General features: G+C 53.5%; 1 protein-coding gene across 8 annotated transcripts in view; it reads left to right on the top strand.

The window, feature by feature from the left end:
* The first annotated feature begins 1,362 nt into the window (after positions 1-1,362).
* The window catches only part of RIMS3 (regulating synaptic membrane exocytosis 3), a 40,487-nt gene continuing 21,496 nt past the window's right edge, over positions 1,363-20,353 (top strand). For 5 of the 8 annotated variants that reach the window (XM_082613970.1, XM_082613969.1, XM_082613972.1 and 2 more), the window contains exons 1-2: positions 1,363-1,452; positions 17,105-17,277. The gene's annotated coding sequence lies outside the window, so the exon portion shown is untranslated. Of the gene's footprint in view, positions 1,453-5,163; positions 5,257-17,104; positions 17,278-20,353 lie in introns of all 8 variants that reach the window. The other 3 variants (XM_082613968.1, XM_082613971.1, XM_082613973.1) reach the window with 3 other exon arrangements.

Raw genomic sequence — 20,353 nt, 5'->3', positions numbered from 1 at the left:
AGGAGTATGTAGAAGGTACAGCTAGTTATCCCCAGGAGGGTCGCTTTTATTAAATAATCTCAATTATTTTCCTTTTCCCCCACACCTTTCCACTCCCCATTCACATTTTAATCTATGCCCTCAGCAGGGAGACTACTTGTTTTGCTTGCCTTCAGCAAACAATTAGGAAGGCAAATAGTAATAATATTGTCCCCTCTGTAAATGAGTGAATTAAGAACACTGGAGCCCCAAAGTGGAATTGACCAGCTGAGCAAGGTTAAGTACAGAAAGATGGGGGCAGGCATAACTCTAGGAGAGACTTTATACAGCATCCACCTCAAGTCCCAGTGCTCAGGGAGCCCACTTGGAAGCTCCATTTAGGCAGATGCTAGGTCCTAGAGCAGGGCTTCTCAGTCTTGGCATTAGCAACATTTGGGGGTGTCCTGTGCATTGAGGGATGTCTACCAGCACCCTTCATCTCTTCTCACTAGATGCCAGTAGCAACCTCCAGTTGTGAAAACCTAAGATGTCTCCAGACACTTTCAAGTGTTGGGCCCGGGTGTGGGGTGGTGAATCACCCCAAGTTGAAAACCACTGTTCTAGGAGAAGAGGGGCGGTGAGGGGAGGGAGGTTAACATGGGTCTTAGGGCAAGACACTCTCTACTCCCCTACTCTCTGTCTGAAAGGGACACCGTCTTTTTCTTCATAGCAGGCACTTGGGCAAGTCTTTTCTCCTCTTTGGGCTTCAGGTTTTCCATCTGTAAACTGGATTTGATGTTTCTAGGTCATTTCCCCCTTCTCTCACCATCTGACATTCCTGGATCTAGTGCAGGGTGTGACAGGGGTACCGCGGTGCCAGTGAGGTCCTGGGAGGTCCCCCAGAGCGAAGGAAGATGAGAAAGAACAGATAGATGTAGAGGTGGAGAGGGGGGCAAGCATGAGCAGGAGCGTTCTGGAGACCTGGAGAGGCTTCGGGCATCCTCTCCACCCCGCCCCTTCGAGGCCTTATTAGCATAGGTCGCCCCCAACCAGGCAAACCCAGACTCTCCAGATTCCCTTAGGCCCCGCCCACCACAACAGGCCCTGCCCCCACCGGCCCCGCCCCTTCCAATGGCCCCGCCCCCGACCGAGACCCCGCCCCCAGCAGGCCCCGCCTCCCTCTTCGCCTCCCGCCAGCCGGGGCTTGGGCTTTGCACCCGGCGGTGGCTGAGAACCGTGGCGGCTGCGGAGCAGGCAGCGCAGGCGGGCAGAGCAGAGCTGCCCGGCCCGGTTGCGGGCGATGCCCCCGTGAGCCTCTCTCGCCGCCCCTCCCCGCCCCGCGCCCCTGCCCCTCGGAGGCCGCAGCGCTCCTGGGACCGGGCCGCGCCTTCCGCCGGGTCCGCGGGGCGGGGTCCCGGAGCACCTGCCCCGCCTTGCGGAGTCGCCTCGGCCAGCGGAGACCCCTCCCTGTCTGGACCCCGGCCCCACCTCCGGGTAAGTCAGTAGGCCTTGGTCGCCTGGGAGTGGACGTGGGGAGGGGATTGCAGAGGTCTGGGGGACCACGGGGCGGGGGAGGGGTCTCTGGTCATGAGGCGCCACGTAGGGATCTTAAGTGTGCAGGGTCTGGGGCGGCGGTTGCGGGGCCCCGGGGGCGGAGCACAGTGTGTGTGATGACTCTGGGGGGCTAAGGTATGAGAAGGGAACATGAGGTGTTTGGGGAAGCCCGGAAAATAGAGTAGAAGGCCCCAGAGTCTTGAGTTCTTTGCTGATGCTCAGAGCACCTGGGGCCCTGGTCTTCAACAGCATTGTCTCCCATGGCATTTTTGGAAAGTGCTTAAAATCTCTCCTGGAAAGGGAGCTGGCAGGCAGCCTCCCTTTCTCTCTCCTGCCTGTGCCCTGGTTGAGAAGCTGGCCACTCTTTCCTCCCAGTGAGACACCATTGTGGTGCCCAGAGGACTCCTACCCCCCACACTACAAAAGAAAAGGGGTGATGCCCATTCCAGCCCTAGGGTGGGGAGAGGGGGCTTCTGGGAAGCTGGGAGAGGTAGTTGGTCAATCAACGGTGGGAAATCCAGGGTTCAGGGAGGTTTGGCAAGGCCCTTGGTGGGCAACTTGGGCACCCTCTCATGCAAGGGGAGGGTGTTTTCACCTGCTGGCCCCCAGGCTGCCTGGACCCATGTCCACATCACCTTTTCTGGATAACCCATCCCTGAGGAGTGGGTTTCTTCCCAGTACCCTGGGCCTGGAAACCCAGGGAAGACCCATAGCTCTTGTGGTCCTGGATGGGGTGGGCAATGCCATACCAAGGCCAGAGAACAGGGGCGCTGGCTGCACTGCCACCTGGGGGCTGTTTGGATGTGGCCCTTCATGGGTGGGGATCCTGGGTGAATATAATATCAGTGTCCGGCCCCAGCCCCAGGGGTGTTGTCTGGATGTAGAGAAGAAGGCTGCTGCCTCTTTGGTCCTGTCTTCTGCCTGTGATGACTTCTTCTGTCTGGGCTCCTTGAGTTTGGGGCCTGAAGTGGTGAGGAGAGGGCCTTTTTGGGCTAGACCTGGTCACCAAGGGGTTAACTAGCCAGCCCCACAGTTCCTGCCAGCCACCAATTAGTTTGTAATCAGACAGCTGCCAACTGTCCCTGGGGGCATGTGGGCAGCCTAATGGGGCATTCTCTGGTGGAGGTGAGGGGGTGGGGGAAGGGGTCTGTGAAACCTGTGCTTCCATGAGGTCGGGGCATTACACTGCCTATGCCAAGGCAAGATCTGCCAACAGTCATCTCTCTAATCTTGTTCTCCATGGTGATATTCTACAGGATTTTGAAATGGAATCAACCAAAGGACAGTGGTTTCACATCAGTGACACACATGTGCAAGCTGTGCCTACAACTAAAGTACTAAATTCACAGGCTTACCTCCTATTTTATGAGAGAATACTGTAACAATTTCAAAAAGTGCTTTCTCTGGAAACATGTCTATGGCTTTTATAATGGCTGTAATAATAAAAAAGACTAACTGTGAAACCTGTGCTCAGTCCAAGCTTCATGCCCTTCAGAGCTTGTTTAGGGCCCACAGACCCCTTCTCTGCCCTCTGTGCCAGCTGCTTGGCTCAGGGACCTCCAGCCATGGGGTTCGATACCTACCCAACATTCTGCAGGTATGAAGCCCAGAGTCAGGCAAACTTGGCTTCAAACCCAGGCTCTGCCACTTTCTGGCTATGCACTATTGAGGAAATCACTTCCCCTTTCTGAGCCTCCTTCGTAAAACAGACCCACCTTCTAGGTCAGCTGAGAGGAGTAAATGAAATGGTGGATTTGAGCTGCTTAGCACAGAGGCTGGCACTCAGGAGAGCTCAGTAGGTAACTGCTGAACTCCTGAGCAACCCCTGTGCCAAGGACCTGATGGATGGGCAGGCAGGAGCCAGGGGCTGAGGATCCAGCAGGGACCAAGGTCCCATCCCTCGGGGCATGCGGTCTCAGTGGGTCAGGCCTGAACTCTTCTCTCTCCCTCCCTCCTTGCTCACAGACACATCTGGTCTCTGGACATAATTGGATTTTACTCTGCTGAGCCCAGGGCTGAGCTGCTACTTTCTGGGCTCACCCTGTTCCTAACCAGGTGATAAGCTCTGTGGGGTCTGTCAGGGGTCTGGGTGATGTCTGCAGCTGCAGCAGCAGCTGGCCCTTTAAGGAGGGAAGAAAACAATTATCCAGCCTGGGCATTGCATCAGCTGGAGCCTGGAGGGTCCCTGGGGAGGAGGGGGCAGGCTGGTGGTTGATTTCATTAATGCCATGTGAGAACTCTCACCCAGGTCTGCCCCACTCCCAGGCTGCAGCCTTCTCCCCAGGGCGGCAGCCCAGCCCTGTTGCCTCCCCTACCCCACCCCGGGAGCATCACCTTGGAGGACTCTGTGCACGCCCATGACCCGTAGAGGGGGCTGTAGGGAAGTGTCTGTCACACTGGCCTTCGGCTGACTTGGGGTTGCAGGATATGCCTCCTGTACTGGCATTTTGCTGACCATGGGGTGTCTCCGCCACTCGTGTTTGTCTGACCTGGGAACTGTTTCTCCCCCACTGGCATTTTGTTGACCCAGGGGAGGGATGACTTCTACGTTGGCCTCTCACTGACAGTGGAGCTGTTTCCTGCACTGGTGTTTTGCTGACCCAACAAAGGAGCTGTGCTGCCTGGGCTGTGTGTGAACGGAGGCCATGGGTTAGAAACAGTTGTTCTCTGGTTGGAGGTGAGCTGCCTGGGAGCAGTGAGTCACAGCAGCAGAGAGGGCTCCAGGTTCTTGGGCACCAGAGAGACCTGGGTTCAAGTCCCACATCCTCCACCTCCAGACTCTGTTATACTTCAGGTCTCAGACACCTCTGGAAAAATAGGAGTAATTTACACCCATACTGCCCCACCCCCATCCGGAAGGTGCTTGGCAGATTAAATGTCATAACTGGATGTACAGCACCCAGCCCAGGACTGGCAGGTGGAGGGTGCAGACTGTGTGATGATTCTCTTCCCTTTGCAAGTTTGGGCTCCTCACACCTTGAGTTCAAGATGCCTGGACAAGAAAAGGAGGGTTGAGGAGGAGTGGAGAGAAGGGGAGAAAGAGTGCAAGGCCCTCCTGCCTCTGTTGCAGGACGATGTGCTCAGACAGCTGATGTACTAAACACTGTGTGTCAGGCAGCTCCTGCCTCCATGGAGCGGGCATTCTAGCTGGGAGACGGCCCAGAGCACGTGACATGTGTTGAAAGGAGAGATGCAGTGACGGTAGCGTGACAAGGCGTTGAGGAGGCAAAGAAGGAGGGAACCGGGTGTGCTAAGGCCTTGGTGACGGCGGGAACAGGCCTGGTATGGCGGTGAGGGCAGCAGTCGGGGAGAGAGGGAAGAGAGGGGGCAGGAGTCAGCACAGCCAGGCCAGACCTCCTGGTCTATCTAGCAGGATACTTTCGACTTGGGAATTATCCTGAAGCCGATGGCAGCCTCTAAAGGATTTGAAGCAGAAGAAGCAGGGGCTGATTTCCAGAGAGCGTGGGCTGGGGTCTGTGGCCCTCAGGCAGATCCTTCTCAGGAGTGACCTTTTGCCCTCTCATCCCCCCTTCCCTGTGCCCAGGGAGCAGGTTGTTTATGTGACTCACCCCAGGAGGGAGGAGGCCAGTCCCAGTCCCTCCAGCTCCCTCTCTCTGGGTCTTGTTGATGAAGTTTATCTCTTGGGCCCAGGTTCTCCCAACCTCTCTGGGGAGCCAGAGGACAAGAGGCAGGGCTTTGGCACCAGCCAGGCCTATATTCACATCCCAGCTCTGCGGTTCTGAGGTGGGTAACCTCTGGCAAGGCACACCTGTCTCTGAACTTCAGTATCCTCAACGATAAAAGGGGGTTGATGTTATCTGTCCATGGGAAGGATAAAATGAAATTCCAGATAGAAATCACAAAACCCTATTGCAATGTCAGTTGGTATTTTAACTCTCTTGCAGGGGGGTTGACACCAACTTTGGGCCAGGCCCAGGCCTAGGGCTGACTGGGGGTGGAGGCAGGGCGAGATTCACCGGTCTGTGGTCGCACAGGGCAACCTGTGCTTAGAAGGACCCCATGCTTAATGTTTGACTGTCACCATCTTGAAATTCTTAATAATTTTGAACAAGGGATACTGCTTTTTCATTTAGCCCTGGGCCCTGCGTATTATATGGCCCCACAGATTGGGTTGGAATAGGAAGAGGCAGGGAACGACACAGACCTGCAAATAGTCCCCAGATGGAGGAGGGGTAAGATGGAGGGCATGACTAACTGTCCCAAGGTGGGTGGGATGTTAATAATAGTAACATTTATTTAGTGCTTACTGTGTGCTAGGTTCTCTGCTAAGCACTTGACATATTCATCTTCAAACAGCCCTACGAGGTAGGTATGATTATTATTTCCTATTATTCATCTATATTATTGTATAGATGAAGAAAGTGAGATTCAGGTTCTTGGCGAAAGTCACACAGCCATCAGGTGGCATCAAACCCAGGTTGTCAGATGGGAGAGCACATGCCTGGACGAGGCATGTCCAGTCCTGGACGTACCTGGACTTCACTAGGATGAGGCACCTCCTAAGCTGGGTGGGTCTGAAGGATAACTTGGAGTTTGCCAAGGAGGAAAGAGGTGTGTGGGGAAGGGAGGGCTGTCTCATCCAGGAAGTTCCTGTGCTCAGGAGTGATACTTGGCCAGGAGAGGTGGAGCCAAAGCCAGATGCTTCCCAGGGCTGAGAGAGGAAGCCTTTGGATTTCACGGTTCTGATATTCCAAGCTCAGAGCTTCCGGTCACTCTGTGCCCAGGCCCTGCTGCAACCATGATTCCTCAGAGCTGCCCTGTATTGCCCACTCTTGCCCCACTCCCAGGTAATCTCATTTACTTGACTTGAATGCCCTCTTCTGGGCTCAAGACCTGCAAATCTAACTACTTCTTGGACCACATTTAGATGTCTCATGATCAGTCTCAGGTCCAAACTCAGGTCCCAGCTCTGCCTGCTGGCACCTGCTCTGCCTCGTGTCCCTAGCTCATCTCTGCCACCACCATCCACCCACTTGCTCAAGCTGGAAAGCTGGAAGTTCTCCTGGACACCTCCCTCTCCTTCAACCCCCACATTCCACAGCCAGTCCTCAGCAAGTCCTGTTGGTTCTCCTGAATACCTCTCCCCAGTCTGTCATCTCTCTCCTTGCCCACTGCCCCACTCCGGACCAGCATCAGCTCTCACCTGGACCACTGTGACAGCCTCCTAACTGGTCTCCTTACGTTTCTGGTTTCGTTTTGTTTTGCTTGCAGTATGCGGGCCTCTCACTGTTGTGGCCTCTCCCGTTGCGGAGCACAGGCTCCGGACGCGCAGGCTCAGCGGCCATGGCTCACGGGCCCAGCCGCTCCGCAGCATGTGGGATCCTCCCGGACTGGGGCACGAACCCGTGTCCCCTGCATCAGCAGGCGGACCCTCAGCCACTGCGCCACCAGGGAAGCCCTACGTTTCTGTTTTTGCCCGGCTTCATTTCAGGTTTCATACTGTAGTCAGAGTGATCTTCTAAAGATAAACGTTTGATTGTGTCATTTCCTTGCTTAAGACCCTTCCAAGATTTCTTGGAATAAAGCCAGACTGACGTAGTCTGCAAGGCCCTGTGGGATCTGGTCCTTGTCTACCTTTTTGGATCGTCTGTACCAATTGCCCTCTCCCTGAGCTGCAGGACTTTCATACATGTTGTTCCCTTGTCCTGGAATGCCCTTCCCCTGCTTATCTATCTCCTTCAGATAGATACCAGCTTGAACATCATTTCTGCAGAGAAGCCTAAACTGGAAACTAAACATCAGCCCCTTCCATAGGACCTTGTACTTCTTACGACACTCATCACACTTGACTTGCTTTTCCTCATCTCTCTTTCTTGCTAGACTGTGGACTCTGTGGGGTCAGGAATCCAGTTTTGCCTGGCCCCAGCACGTAGTAGGTAAACAATGAATTGTTCTGTGGATGAAAGGAATAGATGAATCATTGTTGCAGCATCCTAACTAGCCTCCCTGCCTCCAGGCCTGCCTTTTCCAGTCCTTTCTCTGTATAGCCCCAGAGTTCTAAAACACAGAACTGACCCTGCTACTTAAAATACTTCAATAGCTCCCCATTGAGGGCAAGAAGGGCCTCAGCTTCTTAGCATGGGATTCAAAGCACGTTATGATCTGCACCTGAGAGCCCTTCCAGCCTCATCTCCCCTGCTTACCCCCTCCCCACACTTTGAACTCCTGTTCTTCTAACACATCAGGCTGTTGTCTTGTGCCTCTGTACCTCTGCCCTCGTGGTTCCCTCTGCCTATAATACCTCCGCACCCCTGCTTTGTCTCCCTGGAGAACATCCTTCATTCTTCAAAAGCAGCTCAGCTGCCACCTTTGCTGGGAAGCCTCTGAGGAGCCCTCCCGGCCCTCCCTGGGCAGAGTTGGCGCCCCCCGCCACCTGAGCCACATCCACACAGAGCCTACATCTTTTCCTCCTTGTGTCCCATGAAACTGAGCTCTTCTTGTGCAGGCACAGAGATTGTTCATCTTTGCGGCTCCAGCTCCCAGCTTCTCCCCTGTCCTTAATTAGGTCTTTGCTTGTATACAGAAACCCACTCAAGCCAGCCTCAGTAATAAAGAAGGGTTTATTACGAGAACACAGGGGGTTTGGGGGGAACTGAGGAGTAGGAAAAACGTCAGCCTCTGGAAGGTGAGACCTGTAGGCCAGGAAAAATTGAAGCAGCTGCTCTCTGTACCTTGTTGGCTGCCTTCACCTTTCTGTCTCCACACACTGGGTTGTCTCAGCTTCTCCAGATAATGGACCACTTATAGTTCCTGTATTTCATCCCTCAGTTCCAACTACATTCAGAGATAGAACCCAGGGCTTGGCAGATCCAAGTCCAAACTCCCAGGAGAGGATCTGATTGGCTCTGAGGGGGTCAAGTACCCACCCTGGTCCAATCAACTACAGCCTGCAGGGAAGGAAAACAAACTCAGACATGCAGACATGGCTCTTGTTTGTTTGTAATCTGGGCAAGTATTATACTTCAAAAGACATCTGCTATAGTTTTTACAGTGCCAGGTGGGCCTGGCCCCAGCCTTCCATCTAGACGGCACCTGGTGAAAACAGACCTAGCATTGTGACTTCAAGAGGAGTCTTTTCCGGGGGCAGCAGCACCCGGGGCAGGCTCTGAAGAGCCTGTCAAATGTCATTCAGAGGCCTGAGCAGAGAGTTAGGGAGATGAGACCCTGATTTTCTCACCTCTCTTTGGAGTGGGGGAGAGAGGGATGAGGAGGGCGTGAGCAGTCAGGACAGTTCTCTCTGCTAAAATCATACTCATCTCCTAAGACTCAGCTCATTTCCTTTTCTCAGTGAGGAACCATACATGGTAGTTCCTGCTGTGAGGCTCCTATTAGATGGTAGGTGTAAGGACAATTTGTAAATAGGAGAGAACTGAGTAATTTCTAAGGATTGTTATTATGGGAATGGAATGTGGCAACAGGGTGCCAGCTTGCCACCGTGCCATCCAAGCTCCTACAGGAGGCAGGCAAGCCTAGAACTTCCTTCCCAACATGAGCATGGTCCCTTCAGTGAGACCTGAGATGACTTTCAGTGGCTCGTGCACATGCCACTGCATGGCATTGGCTCACATACTGAGAAAGTTGGTTCCCTTTCAACTCTATCAAGTCCAAGTTTGTCCCAGGAAGAAAGTGTCGGTGCCATGCTGGTGTGTCTTTAACAACTTTCCAACACTTGCTGCCCTTCTTTTTTTTTTTAATTTAAAAAATTTATTTATTTATTTATCCTATTTTTGGCTGTGTTGGGTCTTTGTTGCTGCGCACGGGCTTTCTCTAGTTGCGGCGAGCGGGGGCTTCTCTTTGTTGTGGTGGGTGGGCTTCTCATTGCAGTGGCTCTTCTTGTTGTGGAGCACAGGCTCTAGGCGCACGAGCTTCAGTAGTTGCAGCCCGAGGGCTCAGTAGTTGTGGCTCATGGGCTCTAGAGCGCAGACTCAGTAGTTGTGGCGCACGGGCTTAGTTGCTCCACTGCATGTGGGATCTTCCTGGACCAGGGATCGAACCTGTGTCCCCTGCACTGGCAGGCGGATTCTTAACCACTGTCCCACCAGAGAAGTCCCTGCCCTTGCTTTTAAACAGAGATCTTGGGGAATTCCCTCGTGGTCCAGTGGTTAGGACTGAGTGTTTTCAATGCCGGGGCCTGGGTTTGATCCCTGGTCGGGGAACTAAGATCCCGCAAGCTGTGCGGTGTAGCCAAAAAAAAAAAAAAAAAAAACAGGAAAACCACAGAGATCGTGACTGGCAGCTCTGTGGAGCTAGACTTTAATAATATAGCTTTGTTTTCACTGTACTTATTTTACTGTCATTTTCTATTTATTAAAATTGGTATTGGCTTTCCATTTATAGTAGTAACACAAAATTTCTATTTAAAATAAATGCATTTAACTTAAAAGTGCCAATTTTAAGAAAATAATCAATGAACCTTACAGGCGTATGGAGATTTGGCATAAACCACTGAGGGACACACAATGGTATGTGGATGATGCAAAACTGGGAAGTTGTACAGGGACGTCAGGGATGTGGACCTAGATAATCTTTAAGATCCCCCCTACCTACCTGGAGAATTTGGGGGTCTCTTATGCTGTGCCAGCCTACTCCGTTCTCCTCACCTTGTGCCCTGGCTTGGGTTGCTTTCAGAGAATCGTGCTGTGATTGTCCTGTAGATAGGAGAATGTGGGCTGCTGTCCTCCAGCTTGCTTGAGAGGGGGGCTTTTGGAGTTGGGGTGTCTGGATGAGGGTAGGATGCCTCTCGCCTCTGAGGCAGGACTTGGGCACTCCTGGGTGGGGGCTTTGTCGGGGGGCAGGAGCTGCAGACTCCACAGTCCACCAGGTACCCATGCACAACATGGGCCTTAGGGCCTCCCAGAGGGCAGGAGTCCCAGGGAGTGCAGAGGCTATGGGGGCTATGGGTGAGGGTGAGGCTGTCCCCAGGGCTTGGGGCCCAGGGACAGCAAAGCCAGGAGGCTTTGGGGTCTCAAAGGTCCTGTTCTCCTTGCTCTCCCCTTTCCCACCTCTTTGTGCCGCTCACTGCCTGCCCCTGGAGATGGGGCAGCAACCCCAGTGGGCCTCAGAGGACACTGAGGATTTATCCACAGGGCCCAAGACCAGGGCCAGGTGGGCAGGAGCAAAGTCCTGCCTGCCCCTCCCCACTCCCATGTCCACAGCGGGAGGGCAGGCCTTGGCTCCAGGAGGGGTGGGGGGCCTGGGTAGTGTGGGGCGTGTGCTTGTGTATCCATGGTGAACATCTGAGGGTCTCTGTGGAGGCATATTGTGTGTGTGTGTGCATGTGTGTAAGAGAGAGTGTTTGTATGTACGTGTGCACGTCCGTGGTGAAAGGACCTCTGAGTGATATGTCTGAGGGTCTTTGTGGGGAGGCTCTGTGCGTTGTGTGAGTTTGGGAGTGTATGGCAGGGTGTCTTGTGTGTGATGTGCATGTGGGTCTGTGGTGAATGTGTCTCTGTGTAATGTGTGTCTGTGAGGCATCTGGTGTGTGTATGTGTGTGTGTTGTGCGTCTTGGTGGCTTGCACGCTGGGTGTGGTGTGTGCCTGTTGTTTTGTTTGTGTCGTCGTCTTTGTAGAGCGTGTCTGGCTCTGTGGTGTGTCCGAGTGGCTGTGTGCAAGTGTGTGGCGTGCACCTGGGGCTTTGTGCTCCAGAGAGGGTGCGGGGGCCAGGGGCGTGCCTGGGAAGGCAGAGTGCGTTGAGGGCAGTGTCTGTCTGGGCTGGGGCCGAGGGTACGCTGGCTTCCCGGGGAGTGTCCCCAGGGCGGACGGCGGGCGAGGGCGGCGCCTTCCGGCTCAGCGCGGGGCTGGTAACCGGAGCCCCTTCCCCCATGAAATATTGATCCGGCCTAACGGCGGCCCTGGCCAAATAAGGCCAGACCCGCGGGGAGCAGGGAGAGCGGGGCCGGCCGCTGTCCGTGGTGCTGCCGCTTCCCCCTCGGCGGGGGGCGTCGGCGCTCAGGCTGGAGCGGGGCTGGGAGGGGGTGAAATTTCCCCATCCACCAACACCCTCAGCGGGGCCCCTCCCTCTGAATATGAGCTAGCCTGTCCCTCTCACCTATCTGTCAGTTCTACCACCCTTTCTAGGAAGGGGAAACAGGGACCAAGTGAGTATTTGGCAGGGGAGGGGATCCAGTATCCCTCAGGGCTAGGGTTTGCCTGGGACAGTCCTAACTTACACTTGTGGTTCCGGTGTGATTGTTAGTAGTGTCTCTGTTCACTCTTTGAAAGAGTCCTAATTGCATGATAAATTATGTGCTCCCCAGCAATGAGGCTTTGCCCCAAAGACTTCCTCCCCTGCTTCTCTGCTCTGCCCCTGGGGGTTCTGTAGTCAGTGGGTGTGCAAAGTGCAGTGTGTGTGTTTGTGAGTGGGGATACTGTCTTTCCTGTGCTTGGGCTGAGCTGGAATAAGGGCTTGGGAGCCCCAGGCCCCTTGGGATCCTGCTGCAACCCAGACCCTCCCCAGGGAATCCAGCTCCCTTCTCTACCGGTCCAAATTCTGCTTTCCATTCAGGCTGTGCTTTTGTTCAGGCCTGGGCTTCCTTTGCCCTCCTGCATCCTGGGCTGGGCAGGCCTCTCCTTGGTCTCGATGTCAGGGTGTGTAGGGCCTCCAGGTTGGCCATCTGTGTACTCAAGACGTCTTCTCTTGAGTTCTCCTACTTTGACTTGCTGATTCTCCCTCCTTCAGTGGATTCCATTTTCCTCCTACCCCTAACTGTAGGTATTACCTCTCACCCTTTCCTCACTCTGTACCCTCCTCCGGGCATTCTCCTTCCTTTCCACACCTCACTTTTCCCTCTGGGAACACACCCAAATCCTACCCACTCACACTGCTCTCCTGAACTCCAGGGAATCTGCTTACCTGTCCAACACCTCCATATGGGAATTGCAAAATTATCTCAGGCTCATCATTTCTAAAATAGGGACTCATGTTTCCCTCAAGCCAACTTTTCCCTCCAGGACCTCACGCTGTGGGGATGGCACCTGTCAGCCCTCACCCTTCCTGTAAATCATGGTGGATTCTGGTTTCTGCCCTTCCCCCAACCTTGTCCCATCGCTAACTCCAGGCATTCCCCCAAGCCCTCCCCCGACTCTTGCACCCCTTTCCTCTTTCCACCAGCACTGTCTGAAGCAGTGCAGCCCTTCTTACCTGCCTCCTGACTGCTCTTCCTGCTGTCGGGCTTTCTTCTGATTCTGCACTGTGTTGGATTGATCTCTGTAAAATGTTACATCTAAACCATGTCAGATTTCACTCCCTTCAGGATTAAAGCCAAACTTCTTAGCCCTACATTCAGAGGCCTTCTCTGGCTGTTCCCAGCCTACGTTCCCAGCCCTCTCTTCCACAGCCGCACGTACGTCCTGCTCCAACTGCACTGCTCTGTTCACCGGCCTCTGAACATACCATTCTTTCTCTGGACCTTCCCAGCTAGTTTCCACCTCTTTCCTGCCACCTGTACCTCTCTAAATCCCACCCCCCTTTCGAGGTGCTCTGCAGAGAATTTCTCCGTGATGCCTGCTCTGGTCTCCCCATCCTGAAGCGTTCACTCTTTCTGCAGAACAGCCAGGGTGTTTTATCTTTACCTCTCAGTGCTTTGGGTGGTCCTCAGACCAGCAGCGTGGGTATCACCTGGGAGCTTATTTGAAATGCAGACACTCAGGCTCCACCTTCCTGTGACCCATGGAATGAGAATCTGCATTTCAGTAAGATCCCCAGGTGATTTGTGTGCACATTTAAGTTTGAGAAGCACTGGACGGTCTATCCACTGAGGGCGGCATCTTGCTTCTGTTTGGGAGTGGCTTCAGCCCCAGGGTGTTTTCTAGTGGCATTCTCAAGTGCCAAGTCTAGCAGCCCCTGTCAGGCAACGGCTGCCACATCTGGCCACAAGTTATGAGAGGGGGTGGGTAATGGAGATGGTCAGGAAGCATGTGCACTCTTCCTGGATGCTTCCACCTGGAATCTATGCCCCACAAGGCTCTGGAGCTCAAGCTCTGTAAGTCCACTAGAGTGACAGGAGGAGGAATCAGTTAATCAATAAAAAGACAGTTATCAAGCAGAGAGCAGAACTTTTCCCTCTTTACAACTACACATTGGTGGAAATGTCTGTTATTTTAATGTATTCCAAACAAGGTCACATCCTGAGGTACCAAGGGTTAGGACTTCAACATATCTTTTTTTTGCAGGGTGGGACGCACAGTTCAACGCACAACAGGCAAGGATGGTATAGGGTCTGGGGGAGCATGACAGGGGGATTAACCTTGTCTGCAAAGACTCTCCTAGGACATGACATCCAGCCTGGGACTGAGCGCTGAATAGGGATTAGCTCCCAAAGGTGGTGCAACACATACCAGGTCCGCAGGACACGAGGGTGGGGATGGACTGGAGAAGAGCTTTCCAGGCTAGCAGGAGACAAAGTGGCACTTTTGAGGAATGAAAAAAATGCAAGTGTGGGGCTTCCCTGGTGGCGCAGTGGTTGAGAGTCCGCCTGCCGATGCAGGGGACATGGGTTCATGCCCCGGTCTGGGAGGATCCCACATGCCGCAGAGCGGCTAGGCCCGTGAGCCATGGCTGCTGAGCCTGCGTGTCCGGAACCTGTGCTCTGCAACGGGAGAGGCCACGACAGTGAGAGGCCCGCGTACCGCAAAAAAAAAAAAAATTAAAAAAAGCAAGTGTGGCTGGAATACGGAGGAGGGGCAGGAGTGCGAGATGAGCTGGGTCACTTCACTTGTGGGCCTTGTGAGGGGTTTTTACTTTCTTCTGAAGGAAACAGGGAGCTGCGGGAGGCTGTCCCACAGGAGGGATTCATTCTACCTTGTGAGCCATCTCCTCACAAGACTGAGCTGTCTGAAGGCCGAGTTGTTCCTCTGTGAACCCAGTTCTGAGGGAAGACATGCGGCCATGTCCTCAGGAGCCCCCTGGCTGAGAGAAGACACATGGCAGCCCAGTCTGAGGAAGGAAGGCCTGGCCATGCCCCAGCAGCCCTCAGTCCAAGTGGGGAAGACGAACCTTGCCCTCAGGAGCCTTGTTCTGAACAGGAGACAGGGCTCACCCAGCTCTGGGTCTGCCTCACCCTTGGGTGTCCCGAGTCCTTGGAGTCTGGAGGACACAGGTTGGGCCCAACCACCCAAGCCCCTGCCCTGCTGTGAGGACTATGTCTGAGAACGTGTCCAGGGCAAGTGCATGATGCGTATGGGCCCCGGAGGCCAGAGGCCCTGAGGCTGGGGGAGACCTGAGCACCCTGCTCTCCTCAGGAGATGTCTGGTTCTTGCCTTTGTATCGGGACCCAGTCTATCTGCTCAACCCATCCCTACCACACACTCAGAGGGCCGCCACTTTACTGTGTGTGATGGGAGAGGCGCCCCCTGTCCAAAGCTGCCTGTCCCTTCTTGCCTGGGCTGAGTGGGCCAGGCTGGGTGGAGGAGAAGTGGGTCAGCTCAGTAGCCATGGCGACCGCAGCTGCTCCCAGCCGGCCTTCTCAACTCCTCGCCACCGACCTCACGATGACATCCTTTGTTCGGCCTGTGGGGATGGGGGCCAGAGGGGTGAGATTGGGGGCCAGAGTGTGTATGAGTGTGTGTGTGTGTGTGTGTGTGTGTGTGTGTGTGTGTGTGCAAGCTCACACAAGTGCCTGCTCAGAGCTGGTGTGCATGCCTGGCCAAGGGAACCCACAGATCCAAGTAAGACACTTCCTGCTTCCCTGCCCACTGAAGGGATGGGGCTCTTCCTGCCTCTGAGCTGGGCAGGGGCCGGGGGCCAGGGGGAGGGTGTGTGTGTGTGTCTGCCTGCCTGTGGCTGTCAGTGTGGCTACTTCTGTGTGCTTTTGTGTGGATGAGTATCTTAGGGGTGTGTGTGCATGTCTGTGTGCACATGTGATTGTGTCTTTAAGTGTGTATCATGTGGGTCTGCATGGTGTGTAATCACACATTTGAAATTCTGTGCCCTGTGCCTCTCCCGGTTGTGTGTAGTGTGTGTGCGAGCCTGGTTTGGAGGAGATAAAAGTCACATAACCAGGAGAGGAGCTGGCAGAGTGCTCCCTACTCAGGCTGGGTGTGCTCCCTGGGCCCAGCTTACCCTCCCCCACCACGCACCAGCTCTGTCACCCACCTGTCTCTCCCTGAGGGGGAAAGTGAAGGCTAGAAACAAGGGATACCCCCACCTTCTGGAGATGCAGGTAAAAAAAATCAGTATTACCTCATGAGCTGGTTCTCGTTAGTTGGTGAGGCAGCACTGTGTTAAGAGGGATTCTGAGGTTAAGTCTGGCCCCGACATGGGCACAGATTGGCATGAGCAATGTGGTGGGCAGCCCTAGTGCTAGATAAGGGTTGGGGCAGGGGTCTCCAATGCCAGACCCAGCATCCTCTGAGGGACCAGGAGCTGAGATGCTGGCAGGGAAAAGCACAGCCTCACATGTCAGCTCCCACCTCAACGGAGAGGTGCAGGGACCCAGATCCCACACTTACCCTGCACCCAGGGCTGGCATGGGAGGTGATCCCGTTGGTCTCCGAGCCGTCCTGTGAAGTGGTTGCACCTGGTTGCAATCCAGACTCATAAGCACCAACACCTGTGAAGTCCTTTACCATTTACAAAGGCACATTATGAATAGTAATAATATAATTGCCAAGCTGAGCATTTAGCATGTACCAATCCTTATTTTTGTAATATTTCATCTAAGAATCCTAAGGCGGGCATTATTATCCCCACTTGAGAGATGAGGAGCTATAGGCTCAGGGGAGTTGTTAAGGAAATTGCCCTGGGCTATATGGCTTGTAAGTGACAGGTCTAGGTTTTGAACTAAGTCTGTCTGCCTCCAAAGCCTGTGCTTTTTTTTTTTTTTTTTTGCGGTACGTGGGCCTCTCACTGCTGTGGCCTCTCCAGTTGCGGAGCACAGGCTCCGGACTCGCAGGCTCAGCGGCCATGGCTCCCAGGCCCAGCCGCTCTGCGGCATGTGGGATCTTCCCGGACCGGGGCACAAACCCGTGTCCCCTGCATCGGCAGGCGGACTCTCAACCACTGCGCCACCAGGGAAGCCCGAGCCTGTGCTTTTAATTACTGTGTTTTCCTGCTCCTCATTAACCCATCTGATCCCCAGTCCAGCCCGGAGAGTCGGGCTGGGTCCAGATGGCCAGTAGGTTCAGTTTATAGAAGAGGAGATGAGGGTTCAGAGAAGCTGAATAACCTGCTCAGGATCACACACTGCGGGTGGAGCTGGGAGTCGGCCCCCTGATACACCCCCAATACACACACTCCTGACTGATGGTCATGTCACAGAGTGTCTGGGGAGAGACACAGACCCCATCGGTCAGGGGGAGGACAGAGGAAGAATAGGGTCTGAGCTCCTTAGCAGTTGGACCTGGATGAGTCCCTTGGCATTAGCACCAGCAATTTAACATTAAAGTGCCTAAAGGCAGATTTGGGGACCCAGGAGTTTGGACAAGGAGGAAACAGCATCAGAGAGTTTGAATGATTTGCTGAAGGTCACACAACTATTCCAAAGTCCGTCTCTTTACTCCACAAGCTACTAGAATCCCTGGAGGACACATGTCCTCTCTAGCCCTTCCTCTAAGCTCCCCTTTTTCCTTCCAGACTCTTATCACATCACCTCCTCCTGGAAGCTACCCTGATTGTCTTCACCTCCTTTCTTGAAAATTGGTGTCTCAGAAGTTAACAGAAGGCTTGTGTAAATGCCCTAGGTGTGTGCTGTTGGGAGGGGCACAGCCCCCTGTGATGGGAACACCACATTCAGATTCATCAGTTTGGTGAGTTTGGGTTGTCTTCGAGGTGAGAGGTGGGGAGGAAGCACCTGACAGGTGATGTAGGACCTGGGAGTTAGGAGTCTTGGTTTGGAGCTCTGGTTTTGTCAACAGCTTTCTGTGTGACCCTGGGTGTGTCTCTTTTCCATTCTTTTTTTTTTTTTAAGATGTTAAAATTATAATGTCATATCATCACAGTAATCATTTTTCCCCATGATTAGCTTTCTGTTTTTTTTCACACGCACACACTGTATTTTATTTTTATGAGATAAATAAACTGACACCAAGCATTGTAAATGGATGACCACAACAAAAGCAATAATGATTGCAATTACCAAACACGAAACACACCCATACTATGTCATAATATTGACATTCAGTCCAGTAATCCTCCACTGTAACAGCTCCTTTACTTTGCAGTGAAAATTGATTTGTATATTTTTTGCCTCTGAGTCCTTGTGGGATTTTTTTTTTAATTCAAACAAAGTCACAAAAATTATAATCATCCTCATCAGTTCACTCAGTCCCATGTAATTAATTTTTTTTTCATCTTGATCTTTTGTTAGCACTTTTATGAATTCATCAGTTTTCCATTACTCTTTCCCATTCTGAGCCTTGATTTCCTCCTCTGCAAAATGAAAGGCTCAGGTTGGAATAGGGAGGCAAGTCAGTTTGACCTTATGAGCTGGTTCTCTTCAGTGGGTGATGCAGCACTGTGTTAAGAGGGATTCTGAGGTTAAATCTGGCCCTGATGAGAAAGAGAGAAGGATTAGTGATGTCTGCTGTGTGCAGAGGATAGGGAGGGGTGGTAAGAGCCTTAGGAATTTGCCATCCCTTACAGCCTAACAGTCCATCACTCTGTGACAGATTCCTTGGTCCTTTCTGTTGAAAGCATGGGTAGCTAATTTCATCTTGGGCTTTTGGATAGCCTTACTGATGCTCAAAAAAGGTTTATTAACTTGGTTAGACACATGGTCAAAAGGACCAAGGGGCCCAGGGTGGCCAGGCACAGCCCGGAGTCCTGCCATTGTCAGGAATCAGGAGAGGGTTTTGGGAGCCTTTCGGGTACTGAGACCCCAGGGTAGAGGACAAACGTTGAAGACCAGAAAGAAAACGCTAGGCTCCTTCCTTGGGGAACTTGGAAGGTATCTGCTGGCATGGAGCTTGGCAGGAGTGGGGGGCAGCAGGAAGGGATCCCTGGAGGGGATGTCCAAGCTGTGGCCATAGATGCTGCTATAGCAATAGATGGGAGTCAGCAGGGAGAACTTCAGAGTAAGGTTTCGGTGACCCAGCAAGATCATGGGAGGGTTTCCTTCCATCAGGAGCCATGACCTGGATTGGGAGAGGGACAGTCCTGCTCAGAGGCAGGGAATTGTTGAAGTGACTTTTGTAGAAATTCATTCAGCAATCTTTTAGAACCACCAGGATGTGAAGTGCTGTGTTCTGCGTCCTGCCGGCCCCTCACCACTCTGCCACCGTATCCACCTGCTGCCCCTTTCCCATCCCTGTGGTCTGATGGCTGGGGGCGCTGCTGTGAGTAGGACTGCCTTCCTCACAGGGGCCAGGTGGTTGGCTCTGACTGGCTCTCTGTCTTGCCTTCTTGAGCCACGCTGGCTGCCAGAGAATCAACTAGAGCCCTAATTCTGAGCCTGCTGCTGCCATGTGTGTCAAAAGGACTCTAGAGAGAGCACGTCATCTGACCCCTTCAGTTTACACACAGATGAGGAACCCAGGCCCAGAGATGGTCACACAAAGAATCTAATCTATATAGTATACATTCTCATCCCATCTCCTGATTCTGAACTCTCCCAGGCTGCCCTACCCTGGACTTGGGACTGGGGGGCAGGCCCTAAGGTCCTGGGTCCAGTGCTTTGGGTCAGTCTCAGCTCCTCCTGTCCCCTTGGGGGTAGCCCCTGCCTGCCAGGCCCTCCTAAACATTCGTCAGCTCTCCAGGCCCCCTGGGTGATCCCCGGGCGGTTAAAGATGAGAATGTGGCTGTGGATGGTGCAGAGTCCTGGATGTCAAACCATCTGCTTGTCGGGTTCCATTCATTATTCATGAGGAAACATGAGCCCCTGGGTTGGCAGGGTCAAGAATTTTGTCCCTTACCCTCTTCGCTTCTCTTCCCCTGGGAGCGGTGTTCTTGAGCTTCCTGTCAGCAACACCAGGGAAGCAGTTGCTTCTCCAGCTGTGGTCTGAGTGGCATCTCTGCTGCCCCTCAGATGCTCACGCCAGCCGTGGGAACCTGGGCCAGAGTGGGTTTTCTCATCACAGATACTTTGCTTACAGTTTTCTCAAAGAACCTGGAGACCCGGGGCAAAGCCTGAGCAGGAGGGCTGGGCCCCCCTCTTTGGGTAAGCTCTGTGGTGAAGGAGTAGGGACTACTGAGCGTGTCTGTCTCTTCGTGGAAACAGGAGACCCATTAACAGGAGTCGAGGCCTGGCCACTTCTTAGCTGAGTTGGATGGGCAAGGCCTTAACTTCTCTGAGACTGGGTTTTCTCGTCTGTGACATGGAGATAACTACACATGTAACAGAAATACTTTAAGGAGTAAATGAGGCTTTTGCTGTAGCGGGTTCAAAGTATCAGATAAGCCCTCTCCCACCGTCCACCAAAAGACCATGCAGATACCAAAAAAACACACAAACTGGCACTAGAATTGGAAACTAAAGAGGTCATCATAGGCCCAAGTCCAGGGGGACTTTCCATTAGCTGCAGGGTTGATGGGGGATGGATGGAGAAATACAATCCGAGACTCTGCATACATCACAAGGCCAGCGAAAACAGTCTAGACAGCCACAAAGAAGTCAAAACATGGCTTTAACTCATCCCTACTGTCAGCCCTCATTCACCAGGCCGGCGGGAGCCATGCTGATCAGGCGCCCAGGTGGCCATTCTCGGCTGTCTGGGGACTGTCTTCCTCGTCAGCTGGAGTGGTGCCTTCCCTTCCCACCCCCATCTCCCCACTCCTTTCTATGTCCTTTTGAAAAGTTGGATTCCTCAGGGTGATGGGGCCCTGAGCCCTGGGATGGGAGCTGCCCTGGGGAAAGCGCTGGGGGCTACAACAGAGCTGGGAAGGGCT

This window comes from Mesoplodon mirus (assembly GCF_964341445.2).
Source record: "Mesoplodon mirus genome assembly, chromosome: 3".
NCBI lineage: Eukaryota > Metazoa > Chordata > Mammalia > Artiodactyla > Ziphiidae > Mesoplodon > Mesoplodon mirus.
The sequence above is the reverse complement of the archived record's forward strand: the minus strand, read 5'-3'. Positions and strand labels throughout refer to the sequence as shown.